The sequence below is a fragment of the Gymnoscopelus braueri genome (assembly GCF_963280865.1).
Source record: "Gymnoscopelus braueri genome assembly, chromosome: 11".
NCBI classification, from domain to species: domain Eukaryota; kingdom Metazoa; phylum Chordata; class Actinopteri; order Myctophiformes; family Myctophidae; genus Gymnoscopelus; species Gymnoscopelus braueri.
Genome location: NC_137613.1, coordinates 49,714,321 through 49,732,232, shown reverse-complemented (window position 1 = coordinate 49,732,232; position 17,912 = coordinate 49,714,321). Strand labels below are relative to the sequence as shown.

Genomic DNA, 17,912 nt, shown 5'->3' with positions numbered 1-17,912 from the left:
TCAAGCGATGGATTTGAAAGAACGCATCGATGCGTTCTTGGCACTGTATGTGTTAACACGGTAGTGTTCAGAATGATTGTGTTAATTCACCCATACGGAGACATTAAAAACACATCAGCACTGTATCCCCACCAGAGAGAGAGAGAGAGAGAGAGAGAGAGAGAGAGAGAGAGAGAGAGAGAGAGAGAGAGAGAGAGAGAGAGAGAGAGAGAGAGAGAGAGAGAGAGAGAGAGAGAGAGATGAACAGAGCAGAGGAGTAAGAAGGCATTAACATATAAATAGTCAGAATAGCATAGCCTGACTTAAACTGTACAAAGATCTCTATTTACACAGTCATGTAATGTAGATAATCACTCAACAATGTTACCATAGATCAAAAGAAGGAGGATTTTTTTTTTACATTATGCTAGAAAATATGAACATTTGCTGGCCATTGATTTCTGTCCAAACTAGGGCTGGAAGTTTAATTGAATTCATTTGGTTGATTTGAATTCAGGCTTTTGCACTGTGTAAAAACATTGCACAATTAAGATGTGCAATACAATGAACACACACACACACACACACACACACACACACACACACACACACACTCCGGCTCTCAGGGTGTTGAACTTGACAGCATGAAGAGCGCAGAGCAACAATCACACTAGAATAAAGCCTCTAGCAAGGTCCAGAACATTGAGCAAAGCGTAGGCGGCCAATCGAAGTGCATGTGTGTGTGTGTGTGTGTGTGTGTGTGTGTGTGTGTGTGTGTGTGTGTGTGTGTGTGTGTGTGTGTGTGTGTGTGTGTGTGTGTGTGTGTGTGTGTGTGTGTCTGTGTGTGTGCCTGTGTCAATTTTATTTGAGATCAAAGCGGGAAAAACACCTTTAGTATATGCATTTTTAGATTATCAATGAAGAAAGTCAGTTTCTGAGACGTAAACACTGATTCATCCGTTTTATCCATTTCGTTGGGATTTAATTCTGTTTTGTTTGCTTGACTGTAATAATGAGAGTCACGTCAATGTCTGTCTGCCTCTGAAGTCAACAGATGATAAAACCGTGAGTGTCTACCATCCTTGCAGACATACCTGTATGACTGTGTGTGTCAATCCAAATGAAGAAATCATAATCTGTCTCACCACAGCACAAATGTAATCATAGATTTCAATCCTCAAAGACAACTAACTATATTAGATGGAATGGAAGATCATATCTACGATTGAATCTACCAACAGTCAGGGGAGAGAGAGAGGGACACACACACGTGTGCGTGCACACACACACACACACACACACACACACACACACACACACACACACACACACACACACACAATGTCACAAACCACTAGGACCAGTTTGTTGTCACTGCAGTGCAACATGCTGTTTATACCAGTTCTCAAAAGCTCCAGTAAATATTAAGTGCAAAGCAAATAAATAATGCAAATCCACTCTTAAGTGCCTTTCACAAACCAGAGACAGACTAGGGAGGGCAACACAATTGACCCCCTTGTTTGCATAATGTCACAGAGGGCACACGAGCAGGACTAAAACGGAAGTAGGAATGGCGGCATGGGGATAATTGGAGTGTGTCATTCATAAGTGGAAGTAAACAACAGTAATCACTGTTATCCTGACAGAATGATTCAGGTGACTAAGAGGTGTCTTCATGGGGTCGTCACTGACAGAATGCCGCTCTCTGTTCCCTGTGATAAACTGTTCTCCACAGGTCTGTCATTAGAGAGAGGTTAATTACAGCGGGTCAAATTATTATCCTGCCTACAGTAACAAAGACAGGATGTGAGTACATGATCCTCATCCTTTGTCACAGACAGTCAGGGTGTTGAATGAAGAAATATGGCTGCTATATGCAGGGACACTCCTACAGTGCTCAAACTCTCCAACTTGGAATACAATCAAACTTCACAGAGGCCCTTTTCCCCCTTGTGTTTGGAATCCATGAATGTGGCTTTATTACGAGATCAATCATCTGAAAATGTGTGAATAAACTGATTAGAGCGGACGGCAAGAATTCTTCAAAGACAATGCAGAATCAGACTCAACCTGCCCAATCATATTTTCCTTGTTTATTCTCACAATGAGAGAATCAAAACATGTTATAATGACTGGAAATAAATGTATTTAATTCCCGTTGACACAGCTAGCACTCCAGATAAACCAGGCTAGCAGTTAACTTAAAACATCAGCAGGGGCACACAGCTCTAAACAGATCAGTGATAAGAGACGATTGATCTTCATTTATTTAGTGCCAAAGAACATCTAGACAAGTCTTCTATAGCTTGCCAAAAGAAATGACCCCCCCCAATGTTTTCCTGTAAATACACTTTTAATGTTCCTAGTATTGATGATCTCTTGTATAATATTGTATGTCTTTATATGTCTTGATTAATTGAATACATAGGACCACAATGGAAACAAGCCCTCAGGGTTTTTTGGTGTTATCCTTTTAGCATTATTGTATAAGTGTACCTCTGTACCTTTTGCAAACTGTTCATGAAGTATTAAATCAATCAATCAATCTGGAGGATAACAAGCCGTCTGGCTGCCTGCCTATCCCTTCCGAATCTTCCCTTATGTCTGGAAATTTGCCCCAAAAAATCCTATTCTCTTTTTTTATTATCTCTTTTCACTTTCTACTTCAGTACGTGGGCTGTTCTTGGTTTTTAATAAGGTTTCACTCATCCAATGCACCACACACACACACACACACACACACACACACACACACACACACACACACACACACACACACACACACACACACACACACACACACACACACACACACACACACACACACACACACACACACACACACACACACAGGGGATGTGTTCACCCTCGACTCTCCCCAGAGGCTGATAACATCAAGTGAGATCGTTCTTCTGTCAAATGACCACTCGCCTCAAAAGCTCAGAGGAGTTTCTAAGCAAACCAATCAAACTGACACGTACATGTTCTTACTTCCTCTGGGGAAATAAGATACTACACTCAATGTGCTTTCAGAACAGTTTGAGGTAATGTCACTAATGCATGATATCCGTGGCATTGACAAATGGAGAGCTTTAGCCCTCTTATGATGGTAATTGAACCCCAAATCAAAAATAAAAAGTGTTTGTCTGATCAATTAACAGGCCCATCTGCTTCACAAGGAGCAAAGCTTTTCATCTGAGCACTGAGCAAGGAGAAAAATTCAGAGCGTTGGTGTTTCATTACACTTCCACATCACACACCATTGTTCTTTCATTACACCTCATTAACAGACAGTATTAGCCCTCACACAATGAGAGATGTAATGCTGGATTATACAACAGGTAGTTCCGACCAAGCAATCTGATTGGTTGAAATAGCTTTCTAGCCGTGCTTCAAACCAGCATCATAGCACGGGCCTAATCACATTAATAAATCACTCCGCACTGCAGTCCGCACCTGCTTAGACCATATATGGCACAGCTGTGCTGTGACGTCACGCTGTCCCACGATAGGAAAACAAACAGACAGTACCCACCGCCACCACCGGAGAACAAACAGCTACGCAAAATGGACTATGTTGTTAATTTTGACTTATTTGGTGTTATTACGGTTGATCAATGGTTAGAAGAGAGCTCACTAAATCGCCTAAAATCCTATAATAAAAGGAATAACTGGAAAAAAGTGTGCTTTATTTCAATGGTAACATCCATACTGTATAAATATCCTCCTGTGTTAAAGTAAAATTACTCCCATTTCGTTAACAGTCCAGTGTATGTTATACTTTATCGTACGAAGGTATCTCACGGCAAAAATAGCCGATCTACAAGTTCACAACGCATCGCCATCTTGACGCGTTGTGAGCTTGTAGATCAGTTATTTTGGCCACGTAACACGATCGTACGTCGGAGCATATAGCCTACTGGAATCAGCTGTGTTGATGAGACGATGACTCAGAGTGCTGCGCTGTTACAGGGACTATTTTGTCTCAGTCAAATAAACTCTTCTCTTTACAGGGAAACGGATAAGCGAATTTTTTTTAATTATGAATTGCCCCACAATATGAATACATTTGGATGTGTTTTGTTGGTAACTGTTGTATAATCGCAATATTACACTCGAGGGTGTGCTTTACCTTACATTATTAGCACTTCTGTGATCGCGGCGGAACTCGGCTTCGCCTCGTTCCTGACCGCATCACAGGCGTACTAATAATGACGGTAAAGCACACCCTCTCGTGTAATATTGCTTAAATACGAACCAACTGCTCTGGGTTAACATTGACATGTAAAGAGTCATTCTGTTTCTGCTGGTTAGTTCTAACTAAGCTGCCATCAAACACCCAGTATAAACTGCTCGGTCGGATCCCATTTTTCAAGCATATAAACCAGAGAGCTGGTCACAGCTTATCACAGATTACCCACTGGTTCCTGTTCTGCTGTCTGAATCATCAGAGCAGTTCACAGAGAGATCCCACCTCTGAACCCATGAATGAAGGATGGGTATCTCACAACTCCTTTTGAAGTTCTGCAGAGGAAAATAAGCCCTGGGACTGGGAGAGACGTTAAGGAGAAGATCCTCATGAGGAGGAGATATTCATAGATTGAAGCAGTCTTAGACTGACTTACAGTAGTGCTGGTACATGAGCCTGTACAATGCTCATCTAACTATGGAACATTTCCATTGTCCAGACAAACAGACTTCATTCGTGTCTGTCATTTTAAGGTCAAGGCCACTTGGCCTTTGGTGTTTTTTAGGGCACAAAGGCCAAATGCCAGGGCAGGAAGGACATCAAATAAAACAAGATTTTAGTCCATTGAAAGAATTAACTCTCTGGCTGCCAAGAACGAGTTATAACGAGTCATTGTCATAACGCCCTGGCTGCCAAGAACAAGTTATAACAAGTTTTTTTTCTTCTTGGTTAAATTATTACTTAAAAAGGCTGTATCTCGGCTCCTGTGTACTTTTTTTTACTGGTCTTTACTGGTTTTTACTATGTATTGGCCCAGACATGTTATTTTCAAAGGCAGACAATGAATGTCAACGAGGTCGCGATGACCTCGTTGACATTTGTGAAACCACACAGTATAACCCTCTGTGATTACTAACCATCAGGGGATCGATCATACTGGAGATAAATATTCTGTGACTACTTGAAAAAGGTAAGAAAATCGCAGCCAGAAATAAGACGAGAGAGTTAATAGAATTTAAGGGTTAAGGATGATTTTAAATGTAATATGTAGACTGCAGTGAAATTAATAAATAATGGTATTTACAATCTGATCCATGCTCAGCCCTGCACCAATCAAAGTCACTGGACTGGTTTAAAGATGGGGAGTTAAGAATTCAGAATCTCAAGATGTCTACATGACAAGAAAGAGACATTGGTGTCTAGTGTCTACATATTGATAAGACAGAGGAGAAAGTGGTACAGTCAGCTGGGGCATTAAGGCCACTGTGGCCTCAGGGCATGCCATTTGTTTGAGGGGCACAAGGCCAAACTGAGGGGCAACGACAGCCATGGCCTTCGTTGCCTCCCTGAAATTCCTGCCCTGGTGTCTTATATAGGAGCACACTGCAAAAAGAGCAAGTCTCAGGCACTAAAAAAAGTATCAGGGGGAGGAATTTAAAAAGCCTTTATTGTGGTACAGATTAAAAATGCTAACACGTTCGGACCTAGCCGGTCTGCTTCAGATTATGCAGTTTGCTTTCCCTTGTCACAGCAGCAGTGCTCATATACAATGTATGTCTGTCTTCTAATGATGATCCAAATGCTACGTAGATACCTGAACTAGGTTTGGTTGCTAAAAATAAAATACAGATATGGACTCATGAAAATATTGCAACACATAACTTTATTTTGATATGATTTCTTCCGACTACAAAATCAGTTTATTAGGCTTGCCACATGATTTTATTCAACTATCAGTCTGTCCCCCCCATCATCATCTCTGTTCAGCCAACTGATGTGTCCATATTGCCAACACGTGTCCTCATGTCCTCCAGCAAGGCACTGAATCTATGGAAGAAGGGTTCTTAATGTCCTATCTATTAATTAAAAAGTATTAATACAAAATTATTTAAACCCAGCCAGACTTGTCTAAGTAGGTTAATTGCATATTAGACACACAGCATTGTAGGCTAGACCAGTGGTTCTCAAACTTTTTCATGTCAAGGACCCCCAAAATTATGTATTTGGCCGCAGACCCCCATCTCAAAATATGTTGTTCCGCAGGGACCCCTCAGAAGCAAAGGTTTTGAAGAAATGTTGATTAAAAAAATACTATATTCAAAGATTTTCACAAATGTTCAAGATTTTTCAAAAAATAGCAGATCTACAAGCTCATAAGCTTGTATATCTGCCATTTTTGAATAGCTAAAGTATAAAAGGTTGAAGTGGTTAAAACGTATGTGATGCTATAGTATTAACACATTTAGCTGGGGACCCCCTGGAACCCCCCAAGGACCCCTCTTTGAGAATAAACGGGCTAGACAATGTCGTACATGCTACAATGACTTCTACCACCAGTAGCTCAGCTATTCATCTTATATACCCCATTGAAATGTCAGGAAGGTATGAAGGTATGAAATTAGATAGGGGCCAACCCTAACCTGAACCTCCCATGGTCTGAACATTGGCCAGACTAAAGTAGAAGGCTGAGATCATCAAGTGTTCCTTTTCAGCTGCACTGGTTCATGTCATTGGTATTCCGTTGGTTTGTGGGCGCAAATCAATACTATTGATCTGTTGGGGTTGGAGCCCAATAAACTAAGCTGTTGTCTCAATTGCAGTGGCTTTAGCAACTCTGGAGGAATTAAAACATTCTGGGTGAGATCTATGCATCTACAGTACAATGACATTGTACAGCAGCTGTGACGTGTTTGACCTTGCATGTTATCACTATGCTACAAGGTTTATTGCTATAGAGACGCAGTTAATATTTGGATATGCATTTCCAGTGTATGAGGCTATTTTTTTTTACACAAACACTTCACATTTAGCTACAGCAATTAAATGTAGGCGAGAAATTAATGTATCCACTGAATTCATAATATTTAAAGATGAATATCAACCTTTTGGGGGGTCACATTAATTCAGTTAGGAAGAAGAGGCTGCATGGTATGGTACACTTACGACAAAACAATTACCTACTATTTTATAGTAATAATATAACCATGCAATGTCTCGTTACGGAAAATGACATGTTTAATATATAATAGTATCTCGACAGTCCATAATCCTTCTGCAGTGTTGATTAATTCACTATTAACGCAGTAAATCAAAGATTATCATCAATTTGTTCCCAATTAATCCTTCCACCACCATAACTCAGTAAACTCTCAGCCATTCAATGAATAATTGAAAACCACTTGTTTCTTGATGTAATGTTGTAAGTCTAATATTTCCTACTTTAAGTGGACCACACAACAGGTGTTGGTCGTCACACGGCTGTACACTTCATGTTAAGTTGGTATCAGTGGCGTAAAGTAAATGAGTACATTTACTCAAGTATTGTACTTGAGTATATAAGTATAATTGTGTGGTACTTTTACTTTACCGGAGTATTTCCAATTGTCTAAACTTTAGTACTCCACTACTTCTCAGAGGCAAATATTGTACTTTTACTCCACTACAATTATTTGAAAAGTTACTAGTTACTTTGCAGATATAAATACATAACATTATAAAACATACATTAACCACTTTAGCCCTATTATTTGAAAATGGTATGAGATCTACAAGCTCACACACAACGCATCACAAGCTTGTAGATCTGCTAGTTTCAAACATTTTAGTACTTATACTTTTAGTACTTCTAGTACTTTAAGTACACTCATCCACTCAAGCTATATTTAAATGGCAAATCTTCCTAGGATCTCAAATGCTCAGCGGGTAGAAATATAAATGGTCACATTTAAGAATAGGTCCTACACTGACTTTTGTCAAAAGAAACATACTGTAGCAGAATGAGGTCTGGTGGCGCTATAACAGGCCGATGTGAAGAATTTGGAGCAGAGGTTTTTCCTTGGCCTCCTGGGAGTGTGCATGCAAAGTGTCACGCCGATCAGTCCAACGGTGCCAGAGATTAGCTGCTCATTAGCCTCGATCTCCAGGCTTTTATTTTCCTTCGCGTTTTGCTCAAAAAGAAAGCCTGGACCAAGCTGTTGACATTTCTGGCATAGGAAGTGGGAGTCAACCAGAGTGCAGTGGGCGTCGCTCTAAATGTTGTGACGTCAGGGCTCTCAATGCTGCACATTGGGGGAGGAGGAGGGGCGGGGGCAGGCGCACAGATCGGTGAACCAATTGTTTTCACCCGTTGTTTTCACCGGAGATTTTTTATCCGGCCCTCTAGACCAGATATCACACGCGCTAGGGCAGGCTAGTTGCTCATAGACGAATGGACACGCGGACGGACGGACGGACACGCGGAAAGACAGGGGCTAAAACATAGTCTAAGCGACGCCTTCGGACTGGCAAAAATGAGGACCTGTTTTATACATCGGATATTTGAAATAGCAGATATACAAGCTCACAACGTGTCACATTGTGAGCGTTGTGAGCTTGTAAATCTACTATTTGCAAAATATTTTGCAATTTCTTTGTACTTTTACTTTGGTACTTGAAGTGTATTTTGATGCCAATCGATTTGTACTTTTTATCAAGTGAAAATTTGTATACACGCATTTTACTTCATATTTTTATATCGTGGTATACTTCCACCACTGATAAAAACCTATCAATGAATAGCTGCAGCATTAAACCCTCCCACAGGCACACTTTGGGCGCATTAAGCACGGTTATAGGAAACCGAGCAGAAAATCCAGGAATGGGCCTCATGGTTTAAACCCTTCTGCGCCAAACAGCACTAACCATGTGCAAATGGAAATGCAAATAGATGGATTATTTACCGAGCTCAGAACCATTCTGCTGTGCCTTTGGAAAAGCCCTGTGTGACAAATAGGAACCACTGAACCCAACACCTGAACCAAGAGAAATTCACTGTACACTGGGCAAAATCTCTCTCGCAGAATGAAGGTAACGTCAAGTCTGTTTGTGAACAAGCAAGCTGTTTGAGGTGGCACTTAAAGCAGCAGTATGTAACTTTTTAACAACTATAGGCTATATAGCATGTTATGTCCCATTCAGTTTGGAGCTGGGAATTGACTTTAGCCATAGCCATACAATAATGCAGTTCTCTCTCTCTCTCTCTCTCTCTCTCTCTCTCTCTCTCTCTCTCTCTCTCTCTCTCTCTCTCTCTCTCTCTCTCTCTCTCTCTCTCTCTCTCTCTCTCTCTCTCTCTCTCTCTCTCTCTCTCTCTCTCTCTCTCTCTCTCTCTCTCTCTCTCTCTCTCTCTCTCTCTCTCTCTCTCTCTCTCTCTCTCTCTCTCTCTCTCTCTCTCTTTTTTAAGCTCATAAGGTACCAGCTAAGTTGCGACTGCACAGCGAGGAGAGGTGACCTACAGTATAACAGTGCGTTTATGCCCCATGGAGTGTGTTTATTCTCCAGTGTTCTTTTTGTTGACTAAGACTAAGACTAAAAGATTTTGATATTTAGTCGACTAAGACTAGACTAAACAATTTCAGATGACTAAAACAGGACTAAAACTAAATGATGTGTTATTCAAAAGACTAAGACTAAGACTAAATCAGAATTTCCTGTCAAAATGAATGAATGAAAGATGAATGAAAATGGGGGCACGGTGGCGCAGTCGGTAGCGCTGTCGCCTCACAGCTAGAAGGTCCTGGGTTCAATTCCCGCCGGGGACGCTGGGGGCGTGTTCTCTCCTCCGCGTCATCAGTGCCCATACCCTAGGTGGGGTTGGCGAAAGGGCCTTTCTGTGTGGAGTTTGCATGTTCTCCCCGTGTCTCCTAGGGTAGGTACCCTCACAAAAACATGTAGTAATCCTGGTCACTATACTGCCTCCCCCTGGTCAGCCAGGGCGCCTGATGGAGGGGAAGGGAACTGGTTGGAATAACGTGTTCCTTCCACGCGCTACGTCTAACCAGGGAACCTCCCCCTGTCGGGTGATAAGAAGCGGCCTGCTTGCTCCTCATGCATTGAAAGAGGCATGAGCTTCAGCTTGGGCTCTCCCTAGGCTGGCAGAGGGAGAGTAGCGCCCAGGATTACATAGGCAATTGGCACTGGGTGAAAAAATATGGGTTACAAAATCGTGGAATAAAAAATTATATAATTAAAATGAACACTGGGTCTAACAAAGTTCAAAAGAAGCAGTTCTCCAGACAGCGTAGGAACGCTGCATTGCGTAGAAGTTGATGACGGAAGATAAAAAGTGTTGCCGTTCTGTTTTGAGCTGCCGGGCCCCGAGGACAACCAGGAAGTGTAATCAGCAGTGGCCTCTGACCTGTGTCCCTCCACCAATCCCAGGGAGTTTTGTTAACGTACCAATGTGCCTCCAGAGGCGGGGCTGTGTGCATACCAGCGGAACAAGCACTTGATAACAGACAATGAATTATGCAGAATTATGCTGAACATCTACAGAGAGCATGCTTCCTGTGGCATTCACATATTTAAATTGGTTCTTGTGCACTGCGTTTTCATGGTGTGTGCATGTGTGTGCATGTGTGTGTGTGTGTGTGTGTGTGTGTGTGTGTGTGTGTGTGTGTGTGTGTGTGTGTGTGTGTGTGTGTGTGTGTGTGTGTGTGTGTGTGTACGTGTGCGTGTGCGTGTGTGCGCACGCGCATACAATGCAGAACATGTCTGGATAAAGACACAGTGGGAGGATATTTGAGTCAATCAAAAGCCAGCAGAAATTATCTTTTCTTGTCACTGTGGGGAAAGTCAAAGGTTTAAAAATGACCCATGCACCCAAGTTCAATTATATTCTCCAGGCACTTCCAGTTAGAATTCCACTTCAACATTTCAAACGATTCCATAAGCTTTGTAACAGATTTCTCTGAAATAACATCAATCTACTAAAACAAAGGGCCAGTGTACCAGTATGTAAATTGTGTACTGGTGTCTGCCAGAGTAGACAAGTTACCGCAGTAGACAATGATCCTCAATGATCATGTTTCTCCGTAGAAACAGCATGGTAGCTAGTGCGCATCCTGACGCGGTGCGAGGGCCCAATCATTGCTGCGTGTGGCTTTAATTGTACATGTTTTCATAACCTACCTGGTAGAAGGTCAGGAGTGGAGTGTGGCCAGTTGTGGGTTCTGATCAGCTGCCAGTCAAAGTCGTCGTCCTGTCCCTGGCGGTACTCACAGGAGCTGGACTCAGAGTCCTCGTCAAACGTGCAGCCAGCTGGAGAGAGGGATAGAGAAACGCACGGGTAAATGGTAAAAAAATTGTTACGTGTAAATCATATCACCTTTCTCCAAAGCGCTTTACAATGTGCGTCACATTCACCCATTAATCCATTAAGACCGGGAAAAGTATCGGTGTCATTTTTAGATGTCTTTGGCCTGCCGCACTGTGAGCTTGTAGATCTGCTATTAATCGTGAACATTTTGGGCAAATCTTTTGAATATTCTGGGGAGGGGGGGGGGGTCCCCTGGAACAACATATTTTGAGATGGAGGGGGGTTGGGGGGGGGGGGGGGTTTGGCCGCCGACCCCCATCAAAATAGTTGGTTCCAGGGACCTCCCCAGAAGCAAAGATGTGAGTTAAAAATGTAGTTTAAAAAAATATATGCATTCAAAAATGTTCCAAAAAATTGCAGATCTGCAAGCTCGTAGCGCGGCACTCGGTGCCGCGCTACGAGCTTGCAGATCTGCTATTTTTTAATAGCCAAAGTATAAAATAATGGTTATAGCTAAAATCTAAAATGACACAGATGTGTTCCCGGATTGAATGGGTTAATACACCGACGGCGGAGGAAACCATGCAAGGCACCAACCTGCTCATCAAGGAGCAGTTAGGAGGAGTTTCAGTGTCTTGCACACAAGACACTTCAACAGTAAACCAGGGACTACCTCCTGAGCCAAGCTATAGCTTATTAGTTAAGATTTGTGTCTTGTCTCATGGTACCAGGAGAAAATTGCTGTAAGAAAGAGACCAGATGATAACCATCATTAACAGCAGCACAGGATGGAACAACTGACAATCTTCACAGGCCCCTCAGTAAGTTACCTCCATACATCACATCCTACACAAGCCTTCCATCTATAAAAGCTAAATCACATGTAATGGTCAGAGACAGGCAGTTGGCTCCGTCAGTTCCATCCATTCCAATTGGTTCAATTAGCCCTGTGGTGAGGAAATGACAGCGACGGTACAGATGACAGAAGCCAGAGGAGGAGGAGGAGGACATTGAACGCAGCAGGACTCAAGTCTGTCAAGGTGACCCAGCTCCATGTACCTCGTCGCTGGGTGTTCATTCCAGCCTGTCATCATAACGGGCGCTCGATGGGTGGCCATAGTAACGCCTGGTAATCGGAAGGTCACCGGTTCGCCTCCCGGCTCCGGTCGAAGTGTCCCTGAGCAAGACACTTGCACCACCCCCACCCACCCCGCCTGAATTTCCCCTACGTAAGTAACAAGGGTCTCCCGTTTCACATCACTCAAACCACAGGCTGTTAACCTTGTTGTCCAAGAGTAGATCCCCTTTTTTTTGGCCAAATCAGCGTATATTAAAATGTATTCAGTGGAAGAGAGTGGGCCAAATCTTTACATATTTTCAAAGGAAAACAAACACGTCAGCCATCCGGTAATGATATACATCCCAATAATATGAGTACGTTCGGTATAGTATGACCTCGATTTAACCTGTTACACAGGCAACCTGACTAATCATTTCTCCAGTCTTCCCATAATGTCACATTTGGTCAGTATATACTGATGTATATCAGTGCAGGGACAGGATCAGGTGAACACCCACTGGCAAGGATTGGCACCGTGATATCTCACACACACACACACACACACACACACACACACACACACACACACACACACACACACACACACACACACACACACACACACACACACACACACACACACACACACACACACACACACACACACACACACACACACACACACACACACACACACACGCCTGGCCAATATGACCTTGGCAGGGTGTTCAGGCCTAACGGCCTATAGTCCCTGTGCCCCCGGGCTGCTCATAGTCCTAGGACCCTGTTCTGTTCTCTAAGTGATCACATTAAGTACTTGGCAGCAGCTCTGCTGGTGTTAAAGACTTTCTCTGACTCTGTGCCAGACTCCGCTTTAAACACACAGCACCCCATCAGGGGATACACACACCTTCTCCTCTGGCGATGACCTCCATGTTGTTGGGGATTTTTCTTTTGTTCAGACTCTCTACCTGTTTTGAAGGTGAAGTTTTCACTAATAAATACATAAAAACAATAAGAAACGTGTTTCAGGCCTGCGTTCCCTTTGCAATAAACAATCGCGTTCCTTTCTGCATCAGCTCATTTTGGATGCCACCACTTCCACCATTCCTGCTGACAAACGCAAAACACACACACACTTCCTCCATGCCTGAAGCAGGTGTTTGTTTCAGAGTATTTAATTGGCTGTAGTGGTGATGTCCTTGCAGCTGTGTGAGGATGAGATGGGGTGAGTGGTGGAGGCGAGAGACCTCCTTCTCTGCATGGAGAGAGAGAGAGAGAGAGAGAGAGAGAGAGAGAGAGAGAGAGAGAGAGAGAGAGAGAGAGAGAGAGAGAGAGAGAGAGAGGAAATGAAATGCCACCATCAGACACGTTCCACTGGTTCCCCTCATTAAGACCCATCCTCCTTTCCCATCATGCTCCTCTGCTTTCAGGAGGCGCCATGTTCTCCTCTCATTCCCCAAATTAGCTTCTCTGGCGACGGGAGGGACAAGCCCATGTAATTAGAAATGCCTCATGCATTGTGTGTGTGTGTGTGTGTGTGTGTGTGTGTGTGTGTGTGTGTGTGTGTGTGTGCATAAGTGTTTCCGTTTGGAGTGGTGCTGAGTGGCCGTTGTTTGGCGTTAACTTAAAAATGCATACAATCATAATGAATATGTCACTTCCCCACAAAGTGAAGTGCTAATGACTTTGGCGGTGAATTATTTGTGCTTTTCACAACAGCAGAGAACATGACTAACATCCAACAACCGCCACAGTAAAAAATAAATACCACTTTTAGAGTGGTAGGTAATTGCTCATCGCAAGAGATAACAAGAGGATGAGTACAGTTCCAAAGCAATGTTCTGCAACACAGACACACAATCCACCCACAGATGGGTTCACCTCTGGACCCACGGACCCAAAATAACATCAGTGAGAGAAACTGTCACGGCTGACAAGTCTCTCGGGACCAGAGACGGGATAAATAAATCTGTGTGAGCAAATCGATTGTTCTTCCACTATAAAAAGGTACAGTAGGCGAGGCAATTTGTGGAACAAGAACTCCAGCTAGCAGGGACACTTCCAGGCCTTGGATATTGTTGATTTCGGGGAAGAAACCTCGTATCTCCATAGTTCACGTTTCTCATGCATTTTATTACGTTTATTCGTAAATCAATGCTGTACTTTGTCATGCTACAGTCTCACACTAAAGAAGCAAAAACGATGTGCCGCGATGCAACGCGTTGTGAGCTTGTATATCGGCATTTTTTTTGTTTGTTATTAAATGGTTATGTGTGTCTGTAGGTTTTACAAATATGTAACCAATGAAAGGTATTAACAAGTATAATAACTGCATCGGAGCCATGGAGCAACAGGTTATTTTGTTCCATTTCCTGGTTATTTTGTTCCATTTCCTGAAGAGTTAGGGTCCTTACACACCGGGGCGAATTCTTCATGCGAATAAATACGTTTTTTTTAAAACCTTATAAAGTCAATGCAAGCGTCCACATCAGTTTCGCGAAGCAAAAAAGTGTATTTTAATTATTCGGAACAAGTCCGAATTTTGCGTATATTCGCCGGTGTGTAAGGACCTTAACAGTTTTTGGACATACAAGGTTTCCACCTGACAGCGAGGATATGTAGAGAGCTTCTCTGCTTTGATGTCAGCGCCACGCCACGCTCAGACGCTCCCCAAACATCTCAACTTCCACACAGCTTAGAGTCTGTCTCTTTCTCTCGCTCTCTCTCTTTCATCTAGCGAGCATAAATCCAATATTAAGCTTTCTTTCTTTCTTAGCCGTTATCGTTTTTTTTTTTGTATGTCCTTCCTCTGTCTCTCAACCCAACCAGTCAAAACAGATGACTGCCCACACAGAGCCAGCTTTCTGTTCCAGGTTTCTCCCTGTTAAAGCAGACAGGATTTGTCATCTGAGTGACGTCTGAATTCAGACTTTGTTACTCTCAAGAATAAGGCATTTTCAACTTGAGAATGTGTCATTGTTTGGTATAAATCAAGGCTAAACGGGCGGAAGAGGCCCTGGAGGGTGAGTAAAAGAAGAAGCAAGGGCTGAAGTCTCCATGATGGGCCCCCAGATGCAGCTGTCCAGCACCAACCTGCTTTTACACTGAACATCAACCTGTCTTTATCCCATTCAATCCGGGAACCCATCTGTCACTTTAGATTTATTAGATTTTATTCAAAAATAGCAGATATACAAGCTCATAGTGCGGCACTGAGCTTGTAGATCTGCTATTTTTGCAAATCTTTGAATACATAATTTAAATATACATTTGAACTCAAATCTTTGCTTCTGGGTCCTGGAACAAAATATTTTTGAGATGTGGGGGTCCGCGGACAAATACATATCATTTTGGGTGGTCCTTGACATGTAAAAAGTTTGAGAACCACTGATATTACAGAAACAGTAGTAAAAAAAATAATACAAAAAAACTGTTAGGATTGAGAAGACATTAAAGAATCCCCAGAAGCAAAGATCTGAGTTAAAAATGTTCGCTTTAAAAAACATATATTCAAAGATTTCCACACATTTTCACGATTAAAATAAATAAATAATACAGATCTACAAGCTTGTGAGCTTGTATATCTGCTATTTTTGAATAGCCCAAAGTATAAAATAATGGTTATAGCTAAAACAAAATCTAAAATGACACAGTTTGCATTCCTGGATTGAATGGGTTAACACTGAACCTCACTAACCTGACTGATAGTCTTTAACACTGAACCTCACTAACCTGACTGATAGTCTACAGTCTTTAACACTGAACCTCACTAACCTGACTGATAGTCTACAGTCTTTAACACTGAACCTCACTAACCTGACTGATAGTCTACAGTCTTTAACACTGAACCTCACTAACCTGACTGATTGTCTTTAACACTGAACCTCACTAACCTGACTGATAGTCTTTAACACTGAACCTCACTAACCTGACTGATAGTCTTTAACTATGAACCTCACTGATAGTCTACAGTCTTTAACACTGAACCTCACTAACCTGACTGATAGTCTTTAACACTGAACCTCACTGACCTGACTGATAGTCTTTAACTATGAACCTCACTGATAGTCTACAGTCTTTAACACTGAACCTCACTAACCTGACTGATAGTCTTTAACACTGAACCTCACTAACCTGACTGATAGTCTTTAATTATGAACCTCACTGATAGTCTACAGTCTTTAACACTGAACCTCACTAACATGACTGATAGTCTACAGTCTTTAACACTGAACCTCACTAACCTGACTGATAGCCTATACAGTCCAGATACATCATAAAATACATCCAGATTGAGAGGGAGAGAGAACACAGTCCACTTACATTTCCACACTAGCATTTATCCTAGAGCGTGAGATATATAGATTATATACAAAAGCATTTAACCTAGTGGGTGGGATATATATATTATATCTCTGCAGAAACCAGCTAAATGTTCATTTTTCAGGAAATGGAAAAAAATATATATATTTTTCTCCGGAAATGAAGGAAACCTTTGACTTTATATATGGTCAGATACTTGCATGTGTCATTATATTATCATCACCACTTTACCCAAATGCAGCTCAAGTGGAGTTAGGAGGTTTTGTCCATCAACGATAAGAACAGCTGACAATGGATCTCCAAGCTAACAACGTGTGAATGAATGCCCTGATGCTTCATGACACCGCTTATATAGGCCTACAATAATGAGCAGGACTTTAAATATTACAATCACTTCTGCAAAGAGGGATTCACAGAGTTGCATTTTCAGTAGAACTAGCGAGAGAAATGCTATATGAACTTGTTTCTTGTCACTTTGCTCTCCTCAGAAAACACAACATAGATTTTAGTTTGATAAACAGGTACACTACATAGTTACTTTTAACAGACTAAGGGGGAAAAAACCTTGCCTCGTTTAATTGTTTTTTTCTTTTCATTGGTTTCATTGCTTAAATATTTGTTTAACCCATACACAGACGTAAAGGGTGTTCAATGGCGTTGATTTATGAAAAAAAAAAGATTGTATACACCAGCATTATTCTAGAGGAAGGGATATATCAATTAGAAGCTGTGAGCTGTGTGAAGGGCTCTCTAACAGGAGGAGTATACTGTAGGTATGAGGGCGGAGTGAAGTAATGGTTGGATATGAGGACGAGACATTCCTTTCAAACACAGAGAACTTGAGAGAAGTAATCAAAGAGCACCGGGAGGGGGACGGGTTTCTGGTCATGTTTCTTTCAGTTTCATCATGTGTACAGATGTTGGTGTAGAATGTAGCGGAACACTGATCACAGCACAGAATGTGAACAGCACAGTAAAAATAGATACTCGGATATAATGAACCAAACCTGCCTTCAGCTCTGTCTGGATGCCTGCAATTCTCCCAGAGATTGTCTTTCATTATGAGCGATATGGATATGAACGATTAATGCTGAGCAGAATTATCTGCTAAGTACCCTTAGTCCTCTATGGATTTCTGCTCTGTACTCATATTATTTTCAGTGTAGATGCCTATTTTTTTTTTTTTACTTCAGGGGTTCAAGGTAGAATCTGCCCTCATTCCTCTGATTATTTTGCTTTGAAAACGGATAATGAATATTAATTGGCCGGTGAGGATATAAAAATAA

At 42.0% G+C, this 17,912-nt stretch overlaps 1 protein-coding gene across 1 annotated transcript in view; it reads right to left on the bottom strand.

Annotated features, from left to right (window-relative positions):
- Nucleotides 1–11,150, bottom strand: part of LOC308094549 (receptor-type tyrosine-protein phosphatase U-like) — a 164,652-nt gene extending 153,502 nt beyond the window's left edge. Inside the window, exon 1 of the mRNA XM_080441273.1 lies at nt 11,114–11,150. The gene's annotated coding sequence lies outside the window, so the exon portion shown is untranslated. The remainder of the gene's footprint in view (nt 1–11,113) is intronic.
- Between the last annotated feature and the right edge of the window lie 6,762 nt (nt 11,151–17,912).